General features: G+C 44.7%; 1 protein-coding gene across 4 annotated transcripts in view; it reads left to right on the top strand.

Annotated features, from left to right (window-relative positions):
* LOC139458353 (kin of IRRE-like protein 1) overlaps positions 1-25,235 on the top strand; it is a 230,737-nt gene that overhangs the window by 124,809 nt on the left and 80,693 nt on the right. Inside the window, exon 1 of one of the 4 annotated variants that reach the window (XM_071239750.1) lies at positions 6,668-6,700. The exons of the other annotated variants lie outside the window; for them this stretch is intronic. The gene's annotated coding sequence lies outside the window, so the exon portion shown is untranslated. Of the gene's footprint in view, positions 1-6,667; positions 6,701-25,235 lie in introns of those variants that run through there. 4 annotated transcript variants of the gene reach the window in all.

Below are 25,235 nucleotides of genomic sequence, written 5' to 3'. Positions count from 1 at the left end.
TCATGTTAGACCATTGTGTGTTCATGTTAGACCATTGCGTGTTCATGTTAGACCATTGTGTGTTCATGTTAGACCATTGCGTGTTCATGTTAGACCATTGTGTGTTCATGTTAGACCATTGTGTGTTCATGTTAGACCATTGCGTGTTCATGTTAGACCATTGTGTGTTCATGTCAGCCCACAGTGTGTTTATGTCAGCACACAGTGTGTTTATGTCAGCACACAGTGTGTTCATGGCCGACCATTGTGTGTTCATGTCAGCCCACAGTGTGTTCATGTCAGCCCACGGTGTGTTTATGTCAGCCCACAGTGTGTTTATGTTAGACCATTGTGTGTTCATGTTAGACCATTGTGTGTTCATGTTAGACCATTGCGTGTTCATGTTAGACCATTGTGTGTTCATGTTAGACGATTGCGTGTTCATGTTAGACCATTGTGTGTTCATGTTAGACCATTGTGTGTTCATGTTAGACCATTGTGTGTTCATGTTAGACCATTGTGTGTTCATGTTAGACGATTGCGTGTTCATGTTAGACCATTGTGTGTTCATGTTAGACCATTGTGTGTTCATGTTAGACCATTGCGTGTTCATGTTAGACCATTGTGTGTTCATGTTAGACCATTGCGTGTTCATGTTAGACCATTGTGTGTTCATGTTAGACCATTGTGGGTTCATGTTAGACCATTGTGTGTTCATGGCAGACCATTGTGTGTTCATGGCAGACCAGTATGTGTTCATGGCAGACCATTGCGTGTTCATGTTAGACGATTGCGTGTTCATGTTAGACCATTGCGTGTTCATGTTAGACCATTGTGTGTTCATGTTAGACCATTGTGTGTTCATGGCAGACCATTGTGTGTTCATGTTAGACCATTGTGTGTTCATGGCAGACCATTGCGTGTTCATGTTAGACCATTGTGTGTTCATGTTAGACCATTGTGTGTTCATGTTAGACCATTGTGTGTTCATGTTAGACCATTGTGTGTTCATGGCAGACCATTGTGTGTTCATGTTAGACCATTGTGTGTTCATGGCAGACCATTGCGTGTTCATGTTAGACCATTGTGTGTTCATGTTAGACCATTGTGTGTTCATGTTAGACCATTGTGTGTTCATGGCAGACCATTGTGTGTTCATGTTAGACCATTGTGTGTTCATGTTAGACCATTGTGTGTTCATGTTAGACCATTGCGTGTTCATGTTAGACCATTGTGTGTTCATGTTAGACCATTGCGTGTTCATGTTAGACCATTGTGGGTTCATGTTAGACCATTGTGTGTTCATGGCAGACCATTGTGTGTTCATGGCAGACCATTGTGTGTTCATGTTAGACCATTGTGTGTTCATGGCAGACCATTGTGTGTTCATGTTAGACCATTGTGTGTTCATGGCAGACCATTGCGTGTTCATGTTAGACCATTGTGTGTTCATGTTAGACCATTGTGTGTTCATGTTAGACCATTGTGTGTTCATGTTAGACCATTGTGTGTTCATGTTAGACCATTGCGTGTTCATGTTAGACCATTGCGTGTTCATGTTAGACCATTGTGTGTTCATGTTAGACCATTGTGTGTTCATGTTAGACCATTGTGTGTTCATGGCAGACCATTGTGTGTTCATGGCAGACCAGTATGTGTTCATGGCAGACCAGTATGTGTTCATGGCAGACCACAGTGTGTTCATGGCAAACTAACGTGTGTTCATGTCAGCCCATTGTGTGTTCATGGCAAACTAACGTGTGTTCATGGTAGACCTGTTTGTAGCAGAGAAAAGTAAAGCATGTCTGCGGTTATGGTTTTGCATCACTGCTCATCTCTCACTGTTGGGAATCAGTAGAGCTTTATGTCATATTCTAAATCAGTCTATTGCCAATATGAAGTGATGTAACCAAGAGTCACAGACCAAAAACCAAATCATCAAAGATACAGTGTTATATATGAAAGAGAAGGGAATTAATTCATGATATGTCACTCATTGCTTATGGTAAAGCTGTTCTGTGATGTATGACGTCACTGCATTACAGAGTCATACCACTGTATGGCGTCATCTATGGAATGGTGTCGCACGTTAAAAACTGAGGGAAATACATTTTTATAAATAAAACACAAAATGAAACTGCACAGTTACATATATAAAGTATGATGTTTTCATATCCATTTGGGGTTAAATTGTTCATTAAAGTGAAATACTATTAATTGTACCTTTATGCAAAACTCTTAAGACTAAGTGATTTCCCTAAACGACTTGATCGTAAATTTTTAATTTGGCGTGGTTGTTAACAAGTGCTTCTAGCAATAAAATGCACACTAACCCCCTTTCTTTATAATTTGGACAGTTTGATTAAATAATAAAGATTTCAGATAAAGCTATCTTAGAAAAAGGTAAAGACTCTTAAACAGGGCAGTGGCAATTGGAGGCAAATGAGGGAATGTGTGTCCACATGTGCACAGACCTGAAGTGTGTATGGTAGTCAGTGAAGGCTTGGGACACCATATAAATTACACTTTCAGCATGATGTTACTTCTCATTTACACAAAGGAAACGTTATGTTTGATAGTCTAACCAGATTGGATTTGTTCTGTGAGTCAGAGAATGACACAAATATTGAGTTGAGCACTGAGCTGTCTTTTGATTGTGATTTCATCAATGATTTGGAAGGGTAACGGCAGGTGTACATTGTGTGCATATTGACACATCGAGTCCAGCCTGCTGACAGTGGTAAGTGATAGGAAGGGGCAAGTTGATCAAGCATGGATTAAGATTACAAAAAATTGTGAAACCTAAAGACTTGTGTTGCCGGTGTGTCGGCCTGGTGTAATCAGACTCTTCACATGTCAGCTTGAAGAGGTCAAATGTATATGAATATAACATAACAAAACCCAACATACATGTACTTGTAGTGTAAATATACATTATCAGAATTATCCCCTTGTGCCTCCAGACTTCACTTTCCCATCTTGTGCAGGCAGACTTCACTTTCCCTTCTTGTGCCAGCATACTTCACTTTCCCCTCTTGTGCAGGCAGACTTTACTTTCTCTTTTGCCAGCAGACTTCACTTTCCCTTCTTGTGCCGGCAGACTTCACTTTCCCTTCTTGTGGGAGCAGACTTCACTTTCTCTTGTGCCAGTAGACTTCACTTTCCCTTCTTGTGGGAGCAGACTTCACTTTTCCTTCTTGTGCAGGCAGACTTCACTTTCTTTTTGTACCGGCAGACTTCACTTTCCCTTCTTGTGCCGGCAGACTTCACTTTCCCTTCTTGTGGGAGCAGACTTCACTTTCCCTTGTGCCAGCAGACTTCACTTTCCCTTCTTGTGCCAGCAGACTTCACTTTCCCTTCTTGTGCCAGCAGACTTCACTTTCTTTTTGTACCGGCAGACTTCACTTTCCCTTCTTGTGCCAGCAGACTTCACTTTCCCTTGTGCCAGCAGACTTCACTTTCCCTTCTTGTGCCAGCAGACTTCACTTTCCCTTGTGCAGGCAGACTTCACTTTCCCTTGTGCAGGCAGACTTCACTTTCCCCTCTTGTGCCGGCAGACTTCACTTTCCCTTCTTGTGCCAGCAGACTTCATTTTTCCTTCTTGTGCCAGCAGACTTCACTTTCCCCTCTTGTGCAGGCAGACTTCACTTTCTCTTGTGCCAGCAGATTTCAATTTCCCTTGTGCCAGCAGACTTCACTTTCCCTTCTTGTGCCAGCAGACTTCACTTTCCCTTCTTGTGGGTGCAGACTTCACTTTCCCTTCTTGTGCCGGCAGACTTCACTTTCCCTTCTTGTGCCAGCAGACTTCACATTCCCTTCTTGTGCCAGCAGACTTCACTTTCCCTTGTGCCAGCAGACTTCACTTTCCCTTCTTGTGCCGGCAGACTTCACTTTCCCTTCTTGTGCCAGCAGACTTCACTTTCCCTTCTTGTGCCAGCAGACTTCACTTTCCCTTCTTGTGCCGGCAGACTTCACTTTCATTTCTTGTGCAAGCAGACTTCACTTTTCCTTCTTGTGCCAGCAGACTTCACTTTCCCTTCTTGTGCCGGCAGACTTCAATTTCCCTTCTTGTGCCAGCAGACTTCACTTTCCCTTCTTGTGCCAGCAGACTTCACTTTCCCTTCTTGTGCCAGCAGACTTCACTTTTCCTTGTGCCAGTAGACTTCACTTTCCCTTCTTGTGCCAGCAGACTTCACTTTCCCTTCTTGTGCAGGCAGACTTCACTTTTCCTTCTTGTGCCAGCAGACTTCACTTTCCCTTCTTGTGCCAGCAGACTTCACTTTCCCTTCTTGTGCCAGCAGACTTCACTTTTCCTTGTGCCAGTAGACTTCACTTTCCCTTCTTGTGCCAGCAGACTTCACTTTCCCTTCTTGTGCAGGCAGACTTCACTTTTCCTTCTTGTGCCAGCAGACTTCACTTTCCCTTCTTGTGCCAGCAGACTTCACTTTCCCTTCTTGTGCCAGCAGACTTCACTTTTCCTTCTTGTGCCAGCAGACTTCACTTTTCCTTCTTGTGCCAGCAGACTTCACTTTCCCTTCTTGTGCCAGTAGACTTCACTTTTCCTTCTTGTGCCAGTAGACTTCACTTTTCCTTCTTGTGCCAGCAGACTTCACTTTCCCTTCTTGTGCTGGCAGACTTCACTTTCCCTTTTGTGGGAGCTAGTTTCCGGCGGCCCCCATCACCCCCACTGCCTCCCCCTGGCACCAATGTTTATATGAGGATGGTTAATGTGCTGTCAGTAAACAGTATTGATGAGAATCAGGTCACAGAAGGTGTTATTTCACTTTTCAATTCAATATCTGAAACTGGAAATTGAATTTCTGTAGGATGAAATTTCATGGATGAAAACAGCTACACATATTCAATCCTGAGGGTCATTCACAGATGACCATGACATGGGATTTTCTACAGGTAACTGTCAGTCATCATCAGAATGTTATTTGACATTAAAAAGTAAAGGAGAAACAACACCCTGTCATTTGAAATTCTATCAGATGTAACCCTTTTTGAATTGGAACTTGTACCATACATGAAAAACAATATTTTTGTTAATCCACAATAGTGTTTGTCATGTGTGAAGTGATTTAGTCTTGATGAGAACTACCAGAGTTGATGTAATGTTCAAGCAAGATGGGAAAAAGGCAGTAGTGGACAGCTGTAAGTCTGACACCATGACAGCAGGAACTCCTCAATTCCAATGTAAGCATTATCTATGTGTGCCTAGACACCTCGGTCTGGCGACAGTCCTGACATGATCTGTGTGTGCCTAGACACCTCGGTCTAGAGACAGTCCTGACATGATCTGTGTGTGCCTAGACACCTCGGTCTGGAGACAGTCCTGACATAATCTGTTTGTGCCTAGACACCTCAGTCTGGAGACAGTCCTGACATGATCTGTGTGTGCCTAGACACCTCGGTCTAGAGACAGTCCTGACATGATCTGTGTGTGCCTAGACACCTGGGTCTAGAGACAGTCCTGACATGATCTGTTTGTGCCTAGACACCTCGGTCTGGAGACAGTCCTGACATGATCTGTGTGTGCCTAGACACCTCGGTCTAGAGACAGTCCTGACATGATCTGTGTGTGCCTAGACACCTGGGTCTGGAGACAGTCCTGACATGATCTGTGTGTGCCTAGACACCTGGGTCTAGAGACAGTCCTGACATGATCTGTGTCTTAAACATTGCTTGATTGTGAGGAACAACTTTCAAAGTGAAAAAAAACATTTTACTTGTACAGTTTAATACTTAGTCCTCCCAGTCCTAGCAAGGGTTCCCACAATAAATACCAAAACAAATGAACCTGGACAAATGTCCCAATCAGTGACCTGACTCTTTTTATTGTTCATGTTTCTGTGAAACTAGTAGTAGCTATTATTTCTCCGTTGTTTTAACATGCTAGGGAATAACTCACAAATATTGTTACAATATCTATTCTAGGAACAATCACATTAAAGTGTGCATTTCTGCAGAAAGTTGTAATGAGCAAACAATGTCTTTGCCATGCTGGAGAGCGTATTATTCAGTAGATCCTGTCTAAGCTACAGATCCCCCCCTAGCTACTTGTCCCTCTATTGTCTTACAGGAGATAGCCGTGTAAACCTGTTTCTTACGTCTTTGCACATGTTTCATTGAGACAGGGAGATGCGATATCCCATTACCCCAGTCACGCTTCCAGCAAGATTTTAAACCTCTTCTCCCATATGGGTTAGAGTCTAGCAGCTGGGGCAGCCCATTACCTCCAGGAGGGGTGGCAGATAATTCACAAATTGGGTATTCAGAAAATACTTTTTACCATGGCTGCCGATTCATTGATCAGTTTTATTGGTGGAGTCGTTGATGGCAAGGCTGAAGAAAGCAGCTAGTTGGTGTTATGTTGGGTTATACACTAACTGATGGCATAGCTGTCTCCCCTTCCCCGCCACCACTCATCTGTGGAGCCAATTCCATGAGTGCAGTGCTGTATACCATAAACACATCTCTTTGCAGGCTGGGACTAACAGACAGAAGAGGGCCAAGGAAAATGGCCGATATCTGAACTACAAAGTTTGGAACTTTTCTGAACAACGGATTATCAGCATTTTTCTTGAGTGTGGAAGCGGAGGTGATTCAGGATTCAGGATTAACTCTCAGATTACAGTTTTGGAAGTTGTGATCAAGTTTACCCAAAGTTGTGTCAATCTGTTTTGGATAGATCTGATACCCATCACAGTCCTGGTTGGTGAGTAAGCCTTGTTTTTATCTCGTTGTTCTACTTTCAGGCATGACTGTATTTGTTTCAACATCTCTGCTCAGCATCAGAGAACAATACCAAAAGATCTACAATCTTACTGGATCTCTTTGTGATTGTGTAGGTAATGTATGGCTTCTCTGGGGGGTGTACATGGTGGGAGTGTACACCTGCTGACCCAGGCACATGATGCTCACAGTGGAGGAACATCAGCATGCCAGTACTCATGGCAGTGTCAGGGTAACATGGGGTCAGCATGAGGGGTGGCAGGGGTAGGTGGGGACAGGAAGGGTGCCAGGGATAGGAGGGGACAGGATGAGGGGGTAGAGGGTTTGGGAAGTGACAGGAGTCTACATGATGAGTCATAACTGTCAGACAATGTGGAGGATATAGTTCAACGTCTTGATATCGGTGTTCCTTCTACTTTAGAGATGAATGAGTGTTTACAATATTATTATGAATTACAGCCTAATGGTATATAGCTGGACCATATAATGGCAAATTATGTATGTTATTCTGACTTTGGGTTATCCGAAGCAAATATTAATTAGACGCTTTGTTGTGGAATAGTAATAGACAATACAGGAACCATCACTGATTGACACGTACATGCCTACTGGGTGAGAATTAAGTCGGAAGTGATTAATAAGCAGTATTAAATGTATGGAGACATCAGAGAAGTGATTGTGAAGGCAGATCAGCCCTACAGATGGAGAGACACTCTTACTGATTGTTTCAGTTAGTTGTCATCAGCCCAAGTCTCAAGCCAAGGAAAAGAGTCAACTTGTAACTTGAAGCCATGTAACTGGAAGACCGATGAATACTTGATGACCTAATCATTGTGATGGGATTAGCCAGTGATCCAACACAATGTGCACTTGTTTCCTATGTAAACATGGCTCTAGATACGATGTCATTTCCTTGGACAACATGGAAGTGCCAGATCAACTATACTGTACTGAAATCTGTGTTTTAAAGGGGGATTTGTGTTTTAAAGGGGGGTAACTCTGGAGATCTACCAAACATGAAGGCCAACTTATTAATGAAAAAATGAAGATCTTTTATGTCATTACTGTTATACATCCTATTTACAGTCAGTATCTAATAGTTGACATTAGTTAGTCAATAATACATCTAACATAATTGTTTATTGTATTGTTTTAATTGGATACCTGTTATTATACTTAATCAGGAACGAGAACACCTACTACAGAGACAAGTTTAAACTTTAATATGGAAAGTAGAGAAGGCTATGGGTGGAATCTGTTGCTGAAGATGTTAATGACTGCTAGAATGCCAGCACGTTTGTCTGTGCCACACTAGCACACAACTGGTCAGTGAGAGTCTAGCTGGCTGTGTACAGAGCTGGGGGACACACAGGACAAGTCCTGTATCTCTACCTATCTGAGAGGAATTGTGTGCAGATATTGGTGGTCATTGGTCAGTTATAGTCATGTAGCCTGATAATCCTGTGGTCTAACGAGTCAGGAACAAGTGAGAGATAAGGAGAGGGGAGGATCCAGGCTAATTACTGAGAACTAATTAGCACCAGCTGGGTTTAATTTGAAGCCTTTGTAAGGAGAACTAAGAAAGTATGTTGGGAAGTTGTGATAAGACAGCTGGACTATCTGCTGGAATGTTGGGGGGATGAGACCTGCTTGTTGACAGTGTTCCTGTCCAAGTCATGTTGGAGAGGAGATTCTCCTGAGCCCTGCCCCAGTGTTATCTCCCTCGAGTGAGTCAGTGGAGTTTGTTGGAAACTGCATGTACAGTCTTTCTCAGGGATCATCCTCCAATGTATAGAGTCAACATGACAGACCTCTCCAACACTTGATGCAGAACAAACGGAATGAACTTCCAGCACAGCCACAAGTGGATTGAAAAGACATTCAAGATGAAACCTTTCTGTGTTAAAGCTATGTCCTTATCAATAAAGATATTACTATTGAAAGATGACAATGCAAGTAGGAAATACCCATTTGTTTCAGTGAAAAACCTCATTCATTCTCTGCAATAATTAAGAAATGCTTGATGACATCCTAGATTAGCTGGCCAAGATTGTGACTGCTGAAACTGGGAAGTGGAATTACTTTCTGCACAAAGGACTATTGAAATCCGGTAACGAGGCTTCAGTCAATGGCTTGTGATCCCTGTGTCCGTGTACAATAAACACTTAGACTGGCCGGCACTCTCAGGGAAAGATTAAGTGACTAACTGAATGATCATAGATATTTCCTGTAAGTGCTGTTAATGTTTTTGATGAACATGAAACTGTTTGTGCTGTTCCCAGGATAGTTCTGTTAGTGCCAGTACAAGGGGTCAAGGGAATCTACAGCCCACAGCCACTATTGACTGTAGAGTGTAATACATCACCCTTTCTCACTGAATCTATGTTCATCTTGCTGAAGCCTACACACTTGTAGCAAATACTTTTTGGGTAGCAAGTTGAGTGCCAGGAAAAACTGTGAACTTCAAAGGAGACTTTGCGACCTGTGGCTGATTCAGCTGTCATAATTCTTAGGTAATTATCAAATTATGGTATTATCGGATGACACTTCTCTGCAAATTCATATTTATAGCAAAGGTTCCTGCCAGGATCATGGAGGCATCATAATAAATCGTTAAATAAACCATTTTTATTGATTGAAACTGCGAGTGATGTAAACAAGACAGTTACTGGGGAAAACTTTGCTCTCTCAGTCATATCTTATCTTATGATGGCATAGCCAAGTCCAAATTGTTATGAAATTGGCATTTTGATCAATGGCTTTCATCCAGCTGACGCCTATCTGGGCAGCCTCTTGTGGCAATGATCCATCTATGTACTGTCAGTGGAGCACAGCTGGATTGTTGCTGTCCCCTATCTTGTGGCAATGATCCATCTATACACTGTCAGTGGAGTACAGCTGGATTGTTGCTGTCTCCTATCTGGTGGCAATGAGCCATCTATATTCTGTCAGTGGAGTACAGCTGGATTGTTGGCGTCTCCTATCTTGTGGCAATGATCCATCTATATTCTGTCAGTGGAGTACAGCTGGATTAATTGTTGCTGTCTCCTATCTGGTGGCAATGAGCCATCTATACACTGTCAGTGGAGTACAGCTGGATTGTTGCTGTCTCCTATCTTGTGGCAATGATCCATCTATATTCTGTCAGTGGAGTACAGCTGGATTAATTGTTGCTGTCTCCTATCTGGTGGCAATGAGCCATCTATACACTGTCAGTGGAGTACAGCTGGATTGTTGGCGTCTCCTATCTTGTGGCAATGATCCGTCTATATTCTGTCAGTGGAGTACAGCTGGATTGTTGGCTTCTCCTATCTTGTGGCAATGATCCATCTATATACTGTCAGTGGAGTACAGCTGGATTGTTGCTGTCTCCTATCTTGTGGCAATGATCCATCTATATACTGTCAGTGGAGTACAGCTGGATTGTTGCTGTCTCCTATCTGGTGGCAATGATCCATCTATATACTGTCAGTGGAGTACAGCTGGATTGTTGCTGTCTCCTATCTGGTGGCAATGATCCATCTATATACTGTCAGTGGAGTACAGCTGGATTGTTGCTGTCTCCTATCTGGTGGCAATGATCCATCTATATACTGTCAGTGGAGTACAGCTGGATTGTTGCTGTCTCCTATCTTGTGGCAATGATCCATCTATATACTGTCAGTGGAGTACAGCTGGATTGTTGCTGTCTCCTATCTGGGCAGCTTCCTGTGGCAATGATCCATCCTGGGTGCTATCACTATGGAATTGTTGCCTATTTAGTGTAGGGCAAAGAGAAACAGAAGCATCATATTCATTAAGTTAAACATGGCAATAGTCTGTCCCTCAACAGTTCACTTCTTCACACTTTTGACCACTCAACTATTGGCCGCAGGTACACATCAGTCCTCCGGGTTTTTTAAATATACCATGCCAATTTCAGTGTCTGAGTGTTCACTCTTTGTCAATATTCAACATTTTGTTTCTAATTTGATTTAATGAAAATGCTATTAATATTGTACTTGGATGTGTCACGGTCATATCCAAATTAGAACTTCTCATTTCAACAAGAGCCACATTGCTCATTAAACTCGGGACATCAAGCTAATTAAGGGTGGGGCACACTTTTCACTAATGAAAGAAGCCAGCCTGAAACAATCCACTCTGTATCAACCTTGCCTGAATGAGAATATGACATCATGTTTCACAGCTCCAAGATCATGTGGCCTGCCAATGATAACCTGAGCTGACTTCACTGGTCTAGTATCTCCTAATTGGTACCAGTTATTGTAGGGTGGAAATCAGTTCTTTCTGATTTCAAGGCTAATTAATTTGCACAAGATTTGTCACATTTATGAAATAGATCAATTATTAATGATCCAATCATAAAATATGACCGTTGGAAGTCAGTGGAATATTGCTGGTGCAAAAGCAGTGAGAATGTATCTTGTGGAGCATGATATCACTCCCTGACTAGCATCTGACTAGCAGTTGACTAGCCTGGACAGCTGGAGGTAATTGTTTTGTTTTGAATGCTGAAGCAATAAGCAATGTTATGCAAAGTCATATGGCAAAAATGTTTTCCATCTAGATTAAAACCTCTGTCCATAATGTAGCCCGACTGAGCCACCTGCCTCTCATATCATCATGCAGGACCTGGAAGTCACAGGGGAAATTTCTAATTTTCAAGAATCTACAGCATACATCAGTTTCAGGTGCTACTTTGTTTCTGCAATACTGGCTAAAAAAAATATTGCATGTTTTTAGAAAATAGAATCAAATCTGAAACATCCTTTATTTCATTTTATTTTTCCCACCTAGTGATCTAGGCCTTCCTGGTCCACAGAGTACCTCGGCTATGCTAAGTTTGTCTTTAAGTTCTGGAGTACACACATAGTGATAGCTAAGATTTCTCTATGCAATGAACAGGGCCCCAGATTATCCATGTGAATTGAAACTTTTTATACGATGGATTTGAAAGGTGTCTGTGAAAGTATTTATTATGCTTGGGGACCCCATGATACATATGAAAGGGGAATAGAGGGGACAGACAATCAGGTCCCAGTAGCTGAACTCCTGTGTGATGTAAAGAGATGGACCCCAGCATAGCCAGAGCACCTGCCACAACTACAGTGTTCCAGTGTATGCCTACAGTCCAGGGGAGTACTTCTCTCCAGCCCCGTCACCATCACTGGCAGCAGAAATGTACAGGCATGCTACTTGTTTCTGAAAATAAGTAGTGGTGAACTGATTCTTGTGAGGTGTATGTATCTTTGTTATTCATCTCTATTTCCTTATTGTCTAACTGTGTATCTGTTCATTATTGTATTTTGTATTAATTCATGAATGATCCCTGCTTCCATGTACATAGTGCTTGCACCTTCATACATCAATATCTTGTTAGGTACGGACATGACGATGAGATCATGCAGTCTCTATAACTCAGGGCATTCTCTTTGATACCAACACACCATGTTTTTTAAGTTTTTATATTCTGTAATATTTTGTATTTCCTTGAAGTGTCCCAAGTAGGGGCATCAGGTTGTTAGCTTTTGAAAGGGTCTTCAGCTATTTCTCCTGAATAATCAGTTCTTAAGAACAAGATAGAATTTATGTTCTTGTACCTTTACACACACCAAGCATTCAAACATCATAAACTTGTTTCTAGACACATGAGAACAGGTACTAACTACACTTTTCAAATCAGAATAGCTTGTTTTGCTCTTATAACCCAATGGGTCTCAGTGTGACAGTCCTGGTTTTCAATGACAGGTTTGATCAGCATTCTACCCTTCATGTCAACTTGACAGATAACAAAGTGAACTCTGGACAATGATCTCACTCTCACTGTCCGTACCCCTGTCCTTGCAGGCTCCTGGCACAGTCCACTATCTGCCAGTGTCCCGTACCCCTGTCCTTGCAGGCTCCTGGCACAGTCCACTATCTGCCAGTGTCCCGTACCCCTGTCCTTGCAGGCTCCCGGCACAGTCCACTAACTGCCAGTGTCCCGTACCCCTGTCCTTGCAGGCTCCTGGCACAGTCCACTATCTGCCAGTGTCCCGTACCCCTGTCCTTGCAGGCTCCTGGCACAGTCCACTATCTGCCAGTGTCCCGTACCCCTGTCCTTGCAGGCTCCCGGCACAGTCCACTATCTGCCAGTGTCCCGTACCCCTGTCCTTGCAGGCTCCTGGCACAGTCCACTATCTGCCAGTGTCCCGTACCCCTGTCCTTGCAGGCTCCTGGCACAGTCCACTATCTGCCAGTGTCCCGTACCCCTGTCCTTGCAGGCTCCTGGCACAGTCCACTATCTGCCAGTGTCCCGTACCCCTGTCCTTGCAGGCTCCCGGCACAGTCCACTATCTGCCAGTGTCCCGTACCCCTGTCCTTGCAGGCTCCTGGCACAGTCCACTATCTGCCAGTGTCCCGTACCCCTGTCCTTGCAGGCTCCCGGCACAGTCCACTATCTGCCAGTGTCCCGTACCCCTGTCCTTGCAGGCTCCCGGCACAGTCCACTATCTGCCAGTGTCTGGTACCCCTGTCCTTGCAGGCTCCCGGCACAGTCCACTATCTGCCAGTGTCCGGTACCCCTGTCCTTGCAGGCTCCCAGCACAGTCCACTATCTGCCAGTGTCTGGTACCCCTGTCCTTGCAGGCTCCTGGCACAGTCCACTATCTGCCAGTGTCCGGTACCCCTGTCCTTGCAGGCTCCTGGCACAGTCCACTATCTGCCAGTGTCTGGTACCCCTGTCCTTGCAGGCTCCTGGCACAGTCCACTATCTGCCAGTGTCCGGTACCCCTGTCCTTGCAGGCTCCTGGCACAGTCCACTATCTGCCAGTGTCCGGTACCCCTGTCCTTGCAGGCTCCTGGCACAGTCCACTATCTGCCAGTGTCCGGTACCCCTGTCCTTGCAGGCTTCTGGCACAGTCCACTATCTGCCAGTGTCCGGTACCCCTGTCCTTGCAGGCTCCTGGCACAGTCCACTATCTGCCAGTGTCCGGTACCCCTGTCCTTGCAGGCTCCTGGCACAGTCCACTATCTGCCAGTGTCTGGTACCCCTGTCCTTGCAGGCTCCTGGCACAGTCCACTATCTGCCAGTGTCCCATACCCCTGTCCTTGCAGGCTCCTTGCACAGTCCACTATCTGCCAGTGTCCCGTACCCCTGTCCTTGCAGGCTCCTGGCACAGTCCACTATCTGCCAGTGTCCCATACCCCTGTCCTTGCAGGCTCCTTGCACAGTCCACTATCTGCCAGTGTCCCGTACCCCTGTCCTTGCAGGCTCCTGGCACAGTCCACTATCTGCCAGTGTCTGGTACCCCTGTCCTTGAAGATTCATGGTTCAGCCCTCTTTCTGCAGGTGCCGGGTATCCTAATGCAGCTGAGTGCAGTCAGGAATATGATGCCCTCCTACTGGTTGGAATGAAACTGCAAATAGTATCAGCACTTTATGACTTAGGACATTAATAAGCACCTAGGTGTGAGTCAGTTTGATTTACAGTTATTATTTGATCTGCCCCTGCTGCTTCCTTCACTTGGGTGTATCTTGCAAATGGACCTTAATTCCTGCTATTGAGATATATAGGTCTACTCTATGCTTGTCCCTATGGTTGTTACCAGTAATCAGGGCTTGTAATAATGATGTCTTACTTACTGGCACTCACGGAATATTGGCCAAGAGAAATTGCTATTGATACAGTGTGAGAGATCCAGTGCTCGGTGTTCTGCCCAGCCTGACATGTATGTCTGTAATGAGAACACTATATCATCCAATCAGGGAGGATGTAGGGACAGGCATTTTAGTGGAGTGTCACCTAACTCAGTAAGGAGTGCATGAAAATAAGAATCATCTACCCCAGTCAAGCATTTTTAGTATGGTCATGCTTCTACTGAGTCAGCATCAGTATTATTAATATGAATTAGATATTTTAGTTCTGTGTATATTCTTTTTTTTTCAAAATTGATTGCAAAAGTGAAAAGATTATGTTACTCTGAATTAGAGTGTATCATGCTTGTATGTCTCATGATATGTTGCCATAATTTAGTGGTTAGTATTCAGAAATGTGAATTGGATGGATTTATGCCTTGATTGTATGTCTAAAAATTCATCGACATGAATCCTTCACTGTAAAGATGAGCATCCAATCCCAAGTTTCAACAATAGAATGGAATTGACAACAATTGTAGCCATTACTGGGAAATGTACACCTCCCTTCCATTCAAAACTTGCAGCAAGGCAAATTTTCAATTTGCCATTGATTAGTTACAATTCCATTAGCTTGAATTAAGTAGAGCCTTTTGAAGCAACTTGAGAAAACATAGTAAATGCAAGTATTGAAAATAGTGTGGCAAATATCACTTGACCCATTCTTTGAGGAACTAGCATGAAGCTAGATGAGGAGGTTGTGGTGTGTGCTAGAGTCTTACCCAGTTGAGAGGTCCCTTTAGCGCACTGACCACATACCCTGTGGCACACAGGGTGGGACACAATTGATCTTGCACTGGGGAGAGAAGCAAGACCTTCAATGAGCGCACAAAGTCATTTGAGGAATTACCTAAACTGTTTGGTTTTGTAGGCTAGTTGTCAAACTATGAATTCAATTTCACACATCTGACACAATGGATACACAGCATTACTCCAACTATGTGCATTGTTTCTATCATGCTATATACTGGAACAAACTATAGTGCATGCACAATGTACAGACTACACAATGAAATGTGGAGTACCCTAAGGGTTGAAGGAGAGAACAAATCACCAGCCACCTAGACACTTCAGATCAGAGATAGAACTACCATTTCTGCATTTCGTTGGACCATACACTCAGGTTGAACTGTAGAAATCTTCAGACAGCCTAACAGTCAATGAGAGAACACTTATGAGTCTTTGCTTCTGGCCACCACAAGCTTTAGCTAAAACTAAATGATTGATTTCTGAACAGGCAAATATTTGAATTCCTTGCAATTAGTCTAGAAACCTGTTGGATACATAGCACTGTCTTTAAACATGAAGGTCACATGATGGGTCATGTGATTGAAGACATATGATAGGGTTTGCTACAGTTTGATTGGTTTGTTATTGCCAGAATGACCTTTGGTGACCCCAGTGACCAGGTTTATCAATCTCTTCCTTAGGAGGCTGCTATTAGCCTGTATCAAGAGTATTTTGAAAAGTAGTGATGACAGGCAGCCATCTTGAATTTCAAAATGGCTTTATTTATCAAGATGGTATCAGAAACATTCTTTGCCAGTGGTGTGAGGAATCTGACTGAAGATGAACAAGTTGGCTTGTCTGTTGTTCATACCAAGTGAATTGGGTATTTTCCAAAACCTTTGTGCACATAGTTTCTGTTTCAGTATAACTTTTATATACACAATGAAACAAATGATACTGCTCTCAACTCTGTAATGAAATATTTTGTGTGGATAACTAATAATGGACCTTGAACCAATGTGTACATTGCGATCAAGTTTTACTTGTGTTCTGTGAACTCTGATTTTTCAAGATAGCAATGGTGATGTCTACCAACACAGCAGTGACAAGCTTTGTGTGTTCCAACTATTACTTTTAGCATGTCTGCTTACAAAGTTCACAGTACTGCTTGCTTTAGCAAATGTAATCAACAAGAATATCTAATGTTTTTTTAACTTTTCACATAATGTTCCTCCTCTAACAAGATGATTAATTTGTTTCTAAATATGTAATGGAAAATGGACATCAAGTATAGTGACATTATTGAAAGGAAGTAATTAGTTGACGTACAACGATATTCTACAAGATATTCACCAAGGTGGCCAGTTGCATATCCTCTTGGAAGGCAGAATACAGCTGTCGGTCACAGCCTGTTCTTCTTGTAATAATTTCGCATAGAGCTAGAGATTGATGATGTAGATGATGTAAGATGGGGGGAACTTGCCAGACATGGGTGAATGCTGGGTGATGCAACAAGTAGTTAGATAGCTTTCAAAGTCAACAAGTCTGCCTTATAACCTGTCACTTCCTACAAGTTTGAACATATGTAAAAACTGTACTGAAACTGTTGTTGGATGCTGCCAAGGGTCATGTTAAGTGAGTATGTGAGGCTGAACAGTATGTCAGTGATATCATGGAATGCCAGCTTCATGTCAGATGAAAGCCTCGAGTGATACAGGTCTTAAGTCATTTACATCCTTGGTAGTCACTAGGTGTATGGTGCTGACAAACCAAGACACATAATCATGGTGAATCTGGGATTGCAAACAATGATCATTGCTTTGTGGCATGTGAAGGGATGCACTATGAAGAAGGGCCAGAATAGAATAGAATAGAATAGAATAGAATTTTATTGTACTGAACACCCTCATAGGGCAGGGTACAGACTATCTACATATGAACATGTATATAATTATAGATATGACAGGTATATGTATATGATGTACATTTTGTATAGAGGCATTATTTCATTTACATCATCTAAACATTTATGTATATTAGGTTATTACTGGCAGCGTACACTTAATTAGATTGAATATAATAGAATTTTCTTATGGCCTCAGCTTGAACATGTGGTATATAGTCCGGGCAACAAGACTTGACCTTTCTTTTGGTGGATTCATAAAGTGTTTTAAGAGGTTGGTTTTATCGGTCTGGGAAGGGTCGCCTATTTCTACCAGTGCCATCAGATTTCTCCTAAGGTCTGTATATAGTGGGCATGAAAGCAGGAAGTGTTCTTCATCCTCCATGGAATGGCTGTCACAGTGCGGACAGAACCTATTTTCAACTGGGGTGTTGGAGTATCTCCCCCTCTCAATTTCCAGGCTGTGAAGACCAGCCAGATGACCCCAGCCCCACCATAGAACTGTAAGGAGGAGGGCCAGTGTAGCCACACAGGAAGACAAATAGTGGAAACAGGATTACTGACTACACCTTCTGATTGTACACCTCCATTTCATTTAGATTCTTTTCCATCTCAACCCCTGCATCCCAACCCCCCACCAACCCCCAACCAACCCCTGCATCCCAACCCCCTGCCCCATGGTACATCTGTCAACATTTTGTCAGACAAGTAAACAAAGCTGATTGCCTGATAATGTTGATTTATTGACTGTTGTCTGAGAAATAGTTTATCTCTTTCCAGGTTTTGTTGATACAGAAGTAGTGGTGGGGAACATTGTACATCTCATTGGCATTGCTAGAAAATGAGAGTTTATGGAGGATTTACATATCTAAGACCTTCAGATAAACAGTTTCTCTTTGAAACAAGGCAGACTGATTGTTTTTGTATGTCGAGAAGATAAGCTTTGTCATTTTGTTCCTTATGAAAAATTGCACTAGCGATGTGTTGTGAGCTGGTGAAAATACATGTGCAGATTGTTGATTAATGTTTATAGTGAACTGTCAGAGTTTGAATCAGGAGTCTAGCTGTTATGTTTCAAGAAACAGGCTGTGATGTTAACATTCATGTTGATCGCATACCCTATTTGTCAGAAAAAGAATATGCAGGATTTTCACTGGTCTATTGTTATGCTTGTTTAACCTTCTAATTCACCGTAAAAATTAGCCAGGGGTTCCCATATCTGAATCAGAATAGACAATACAGATACTGTCACAAACAACCTGGAATCTCTCATAGCCCTGCATCAGTTGGAATACACAGTGCACTAGTCCTTGTCACATTTCTCTAACATCAACATTACATGTGAAATGATGCAATGTTAGTAGTCACATAAACGTGAGCCAGTGAGATAGCGCCTGTGAGGCAGCCAGTGAGATAGCACCTGTGAGGCAGCCAGTAAGATAGCACCTGTGATGCAGTCAGTGAGATAGCACCTGTGAGGCAGCCAGTGAGATAGCGCCTGTGATGCAGTCAGTGAGATAGCACCTGTGAAGCAGCCAGTGAGATAGCGCCTGTTAGGCAGCCAGTGAGATAGCGCCTGTGAGGCAGCCAGTGAGATAGCGCCTGTGAGGCAGCCAGTTAGATAGCGCCTGTGAGGCAGCCAGTGAGATAGCGCCTGTGAGGCAGCCAGTGAGATAGCACCTGTGAGGCAGCCAGTAAGATAGACCCTGTCAGGCAGCCAGTGAGATAGAGCCTGTGAGGCAGCCAGTGAGATAGCACCTGTAAGGCAGCCAGTGAGATAGCACCTGTGAGGCAGCCAGTGAGATAGCACCTGTGAGGCAGCCAGTAAGATAGCACCTGTGATGCAGTCAGTGAGATAGCACCTGTGAGGCAGCCAGTGAGATAGCGCCTGTGATGCAGTCAGTGAGATAGCACCTGTGAAGCAGCCAGTGAGATAGCGCCTGTTAGGCAGCCAGTGAGATAGCGCCTGTGAGGCAGCCAGTGAGATAGCGCCTGTGAGGCAGCCAGTGAGATAGCGCCTGTGAGGCAGCCAGTGAGATAGCGCCTGTGAGGCAGCCAGTGAGATAGCACCTGTGAGGCAGCCAGTAAGATAGACCCTGTCAGGCAGCCAGTGAGATAGAGCCTGTGAGGCAGCCAGTGAGATAGCACCTGTAAGGCAGCCAGTGAGATAGCACCTGTGAGGCAGCCAGTGAGATAGCACCTGTGAGGCAGCCAGTGAGATAGCGCCTGTGAGGCAGCCAGTGAGATAGCACCTGTGAGGCAGCCAGTGAGATAGCGCCTGTGAGGCAGCCAGTGAGATAGCGCCTGTGAGGCAGCCAGTGAGATAGCGCCTGTGAGGCAGCCAGTGAGATAGCACCTGTGAGGCAGCCAGTAAGATAGCACCTGTGATGCAGTCAGTGAGATAGCACCTGTGAGGCAGCCAGTGAGATAGCGCCTGTGAGGCAGCCAGTGAGATAGCGCCTGTGAGGCAGCCAGTGAGATAGCACCTGTGAGGCAGCCAGTGAGATAGCGCCTGTGAGGCAGTCAGTGAGATAGCACCTGTGAGGCAGCCAGTGAGATAGACCCTGTGAGGCAGCCAGTGAGATAGACCCTGTGAGGCAGCCAGTGAGATAGCACCTGTGAGGCAGCCAGTGAGATAGCGCCTGTGAGGTAGCCAGTGAGATAGCGCCTGTGAGGTAGCCAGTAAGATAGCGCCTGTGAGGCAGCCAGTGAGATAGAGCCTGTAAGGCAGCCAGTGAGATAGAGCCTGTGAGGCTGCCAGTGAGATAGAGCCAGTGAGGTACCCAGTGAGATAGAGCCTGTGAGGAAGCCAGTGAGATAGAGCCTGTGAGGCAGCCAGTGAGATAGAGCCAGTGAGGCAGCCAGTGAGATAGAGCCTGTGAGGCTGCCAGTGAGATAGAGCCTGTGAGGTAGCCAGTGAGATAGAGCCTGTGAGGCAGCCAGTAAGATAGAGCCTGTGAGGCAGCCAGTGAGATAGAGCCTGTGAGGCAGCCAGTGAGATAGCGCCTGTGAGGTACCCAGTAAGATAGAGCCTGTGAGGCAGCCAGTGAGATAGAGCCTGTGAGGCAGCCAGTGAGATAGAGCCTGTGAGGCAGCCAGTGAGATAGAGCCAGTGAGGCAGCCAGTGAGATAAAGCCTGTGAGAAAGCGCCTGTGAGGTACCCAGTAAGATAGACCCTGTGAGGCAGCCAGTGAGATAGAGCCAGTGAGGCAGCCAGTGAGATAGAGCCTGTGAGGCAGCCAGTGAGATAGAGCCTGTGAGGCAGCCAGTGAGATAGAGCCTGTGAGGCAGCCAGTGAGATAGAGCCAGTGAGGCAGCCAGTGAGATAAAGCCTGTGAGAAAGCGCCTGTGAGGTACCCAGTAAGATAGACCCTGTGAGGTACCCAGTAAGATAGAGCCTGTGAGGCAGCCAGTGAGATAGAGCCTGTGAGGCAGCCAGTGAGATAGAGCCTGTGAGGCAGCCAGTGAGATAGACCCAGTGAGGCAGCCTGTGATAAAGCGCCTGTGAGGTACCCAGTAAGATAGACCCTGTGAGGTACCCAGTAAGATAGAGCCAGTGAGGCAGCCAGTGAGATAGAGCCTGTGAGGCAGCCAGTGAGATAGAGCCTGTGAGGCAGCCAGTGAGATAGAGCCTGTGAGGCAGCCAGTGAGATAGAGCTTGTGAGGTACCAAGTAAGATAGAGCCTGTGAGGCAGCCAGTGAGATAGAGCCTGTGAGGCAGCCAGTGAGATAGAGCCTGTGAGGCAGCCAGTAAGATAGCGCCTGTGAGGCAGCCAGTGAGATAGAGCTTGTGAGGTACCAAGTAAGATAGAGCCTGTGAGGCAGCCAGTGAGATAGAGCCTGTGAGGCAGCCAGTGAGATAGAGCCTGTGAGGCAGCCAGTAAGATAGAGCCAGTGAGATAAAGCATGTGAGATAGACCCTGTGAGGCAGCCAGTAAGATAGAGCCAGTGAGATAAAGCATGTGAGATAGACCCTGTGAGGCAGCCAGTGAGATAGACCCTGTGAGTCAGCCAGTGAGATAGCACCTGTGAGGTACCCAGTAAGATAGACCCTGTGAGGCAGCCAGTGAGATAGCGCCTGTGAGGTAGCCAGTGAGATAGCGCCTGTGAGGTAGCCAGTGTGATAGAGCCTGTGAGGTACCCAGTAAGATAGAGCCTGTGAGGCAGCCAGTAAGATAGAGCCAGTGAGATAAAGCATGTGAGATAGCGAGATACAGTGTTTTTGACAGGAGTTTACACAAGTGCACAGTGCTGGGGAGTCAGATTTTCTAAAACCAGATGTCCTGTTAATGTGCTTTGTTTTCTTGTGTAACTGTTTGACATTTCAAATATCTTAAAGTTTCCTATGTCAGAGTTTGGGCTGCAAATGTTGTTTTCAGATGAGGGTGAAATTGGAGCCGCCAGGGTGCTGTCTCAGGTTGTAACGGAACAGCGTGAACATGGCTGGTGACATTCAGGCCTGCTCGACATTAGTAGCAGAACATCCAGACTCACTCAAGGAAATGTTGAAATTAACATTTGATTCCAATACTACATCTCTTCTTTCAGGTTGATTGCTTTGTATTATACACACATGTAACAGCCACATGAAGCCACCCCTGGTCTGTTTATAGCATGTCATCCAGGCTTGGAGAGTCATAATTGCATCAGGACAGTGTCCATGCTGGGGATAACTGGATAGGGTACTGTAGTGGTTGTTATCTAGTGGAATATAGGGAGTGTTGATTCCAGAGAACCGTTGCTCTGTCTAATATGTCATGGGGTTTGTTGTAGTGATGCACTGATAGCTGTCGTTTTGAGAACAGCTTTTCCCAGCAAAGCCTAGGAGAGCAATGAAGTGCTTGTGGAACAATTGAAAGTAGTGTCTGTAGAGACAGAGTGTCACAGAATGGAAAATGATTTCCTTATTCATGTCAACACTTCTGGTATCAATATCATTCCAACTGTGAATTGCAAATTTCATTGCCATGTGTCTTTGTGTGTTGTCAATGTCTACATGGTGTCACTGAGTGTCTACATGGTGTCACTGAGTGTCGCTTTGGGTGTTGGCAGTAGTAACCCTGATCCCACAACACAGTCGCAGCCTGGAACACACCAATGGAAACCAAATCTCACTGGGGAGTCAGCCAGGGAATTAAACACCATTGGTATTCAGGGCAATGATATGAGATGATTGTAGATGTATTGACTCCATGATGAGGAGATGCAGGTGCCTCTGAGGTGCTATTACATGCTTATTCTCCACTTAGTGTTTGGAGATGCATTGTGTTTTCACTAATCAAGTCTCAGTAGGCATGGACACCAGCTATTACAGTGAAACCAACATGCCACGTTATGTGACAAGTTACATTTATCAGAGGAAGATAGCTCTGATTCCTGCATTAGTGTGTGTGTTGTTAAATTAGGATTAGAATATAGGCAGTTACATTGAAAAATTTGATGGAAGCTGCACATGAAATGCAATGATTAATTGAACACTGTGATCCTTATTACTTTTGCGTATTAGGCAGTGGTGGCTGGTTGTTACAGCTGGACAGTCACACACGAGGGCTCTGTTCAGTGACACAATACTAGACAGCCACACACCTGGGCTCTGTTCAATGACACAATACTAGACAGTCACGCACCAGGGCTCTGTTCAATGACACAATACTAGACGGCCACACACCAGGGCTCTGTTCAATGACACAATACTAGACAGCCACACACCTGGGCTCTGTTCAATGACACCATACTAGACAGTCACACCAGGGCTCTGTTCAGTGACACAATACTAGACAGCCACACACGAGGGCTCTGTTCAATGACACAATACATGACACAGCCACACACCTGGGCTCTGTTCAATGACACAATACTAGACATTCACACACCTGGGCTCTGTTCAGACACAATGCTAGACAGCCACACCAGGGCACTGTCCAATGACACAATACTAGACAGTCACATACCAGGGCTCTGCTTGATGTCAACCTTCACTCTATACACCATGCCAGCAAGTCCCGTGTACCTCTCCATTCAAGTCAAATGCAAATCTTCACTGCATACCCCATGTAATAATGACAGAATGATTAATGTGTCATTTATATGCATAGATTATCTAATATGATCAAATAACATATTACAAGTATTTCCATGCAATTTTACAATATATTGAGTTTGCTTTGCATTGTGATAACAATCATTTTGACACTCCATCTAAACTGATTGATATTCAATGGGCATTTGTTATCAGTGTTATCCCAACACACGGTTATCTCCTGCATACTTGAGGACCACTGCAGATAGCGACAGGAGAGATTTATTGACTGATTAATTGCAAAACAGCCTAGTGACACTGATATCAGATAAAACATTGTCATATAAATGCAAATCTGCTTCATTATATCTTCATATTGTGAAAGTGAGAGTGAAATTTCAATTCTTTATTCTGTAACAAGTTGCTAAGTTTGTTATCTCCTCTATATGACCAGTGAAAGAGAACAAGATAAACTCTTTGTGGTATTTTTCATGTTAATATTCAGAGTTGGCAAATGTTATTGACTTTATGAATGTAGGGTGCAGTTGGGACAGAATTGCTTCCATTGATCCTAAGGGTGCAAATCTGATTACCTCAAAGGCACAGTCTGTTTGAGAAAATATTAACTGTTCCCAATATTAACTGACCAGAATCATACAGCAATACTTTGTGCTGTATGTTTGAACTGAAGTGTTCACTGATCAGCACTGACCATTATGAATAGCTTCTTCACAAGAATATGAAGCCTAGACCAAGGAGAGAGAATCTTTTACTTTATTTATTCCCTCCTATACTAGCAGCCCAATTCCCCCTGGATGCAGCGTCTCAATACTTCATCCAAATGGCAATTCTCTGTGACTGGAAGACAATTACCAATTGAATTGTATCATAAAGTGTCTGCTTATTGAGAGGGTGAGTACGCCCAGTGATAAACATGTTAGCAAGGTTAGATAGACATTTTAAGTGACATGTAATTTGAAAGATTGATCTATTGTATCAAGTCCTCTGTCTCCCAGTCCCGCAGGTCTTAGCTCCCAGTCCCATGCTCCTACAGTCTGTCACACACTTGTCACTGTCCTGCCTCCCAGTCCCACACTCCTCCTGTCCATCACACACTTGTCACTGTCTTGTCTCCCAGTCCCACTCTCCTACAGTCCATCACACACTTGTCACTGTCTTGTCTCCCAGTCCCACACTCCTACAGTCCATCACACACTTGTCACTGTCTTGTCTCCCAGTCCCACACTCCTACAGTCCATCACACACTTGTCACTGTCCTGCCTCCCAGTCCCACTCTCCTACAGTCCATCACACACTTGTCACTGTCCTGTCTCCCAGTCCCACACTCCTACAGTCCATCACACACTTGTCACTGTCTTGTCTCCCAGTCCCACACTCCTACAGTCCATCACACACTTGTCACTGTCCTGTCTCCCAGTCCCACTCTCCTACAGTCCATCACACACTTGTCACTGTCTTGTCTCCCAGTCCCACTCTCCTACAGTCCATCACACACTTGTCACTGTCCTGTCTCCCAGTCCCACTCTCCTACAGTCCATCACACACTTGTCACTGTCTTGTCTCCCAGTCCCACACTCCTACAGTCCATCACACACGTGTCACTGTCCTGCCTCCCAGTCCCACTCTCCTACAGTCCATCACACACTTGTCACTGTCCTGTCTCCCAGTCCCACACTCCTACAGTCCATCACACACTTGTCACTGTCTTGTCTCCCAGTCCCACACTCCTACAGTCCATCACACACTTGTCACTGTCCTGTCTCCCAGTCCCACTCTCCTACAGTCCATCACACACTTGTCACTGTCTTGTCTCCCAGTCCCACACTCCTACAGTCCATCACACACGTGTCACTGTCCTGCCTCCCAGTCCCACTCTCCTACAGTCCATCACACACTTGTCACTGTCCTGTCTCCCAGTCCCACACTCCTACAGTCCATCACACACTTGTCACTGTCTTGTCTCCCAGTCCCACACTCCTACAGTCCATCACACACTTGTCACTGTCCTGTCTCCCAGTCCCACTCTCCTACAGTCCATCACACACTTGTCACTGTCTTGTCTCCCAGTCCCACACTCCTACAGTCCATCACACACTTGTCACTGTCTTGTCTCCCAGTCCCACACTCCTACAGTCCATCACACACTTGTCACTGTCTTGTCTCCCAGT

This window comes from Haliotis cracherodii, unplaced genomic scaffold (genome assembly GCF_022045235.1).
Source record: "Haliotis cracherodii isolate W230 unplaced genomic scaffold, xgHalCrac1.p SCAF_12, whole genome shotgun sequence".
Lineage (NCBI taxonomy): Eukaryota > Metazoa > Mollusca > Gastropoda > Lepetellida > Haliotidae > Haliotis > Haliotis cracherodii.
The sequence above is the reverse complement of the archived record's forward strand: the minus strand, read 5'-3'. Positions and strand labels throughout refer to the sequence as shown.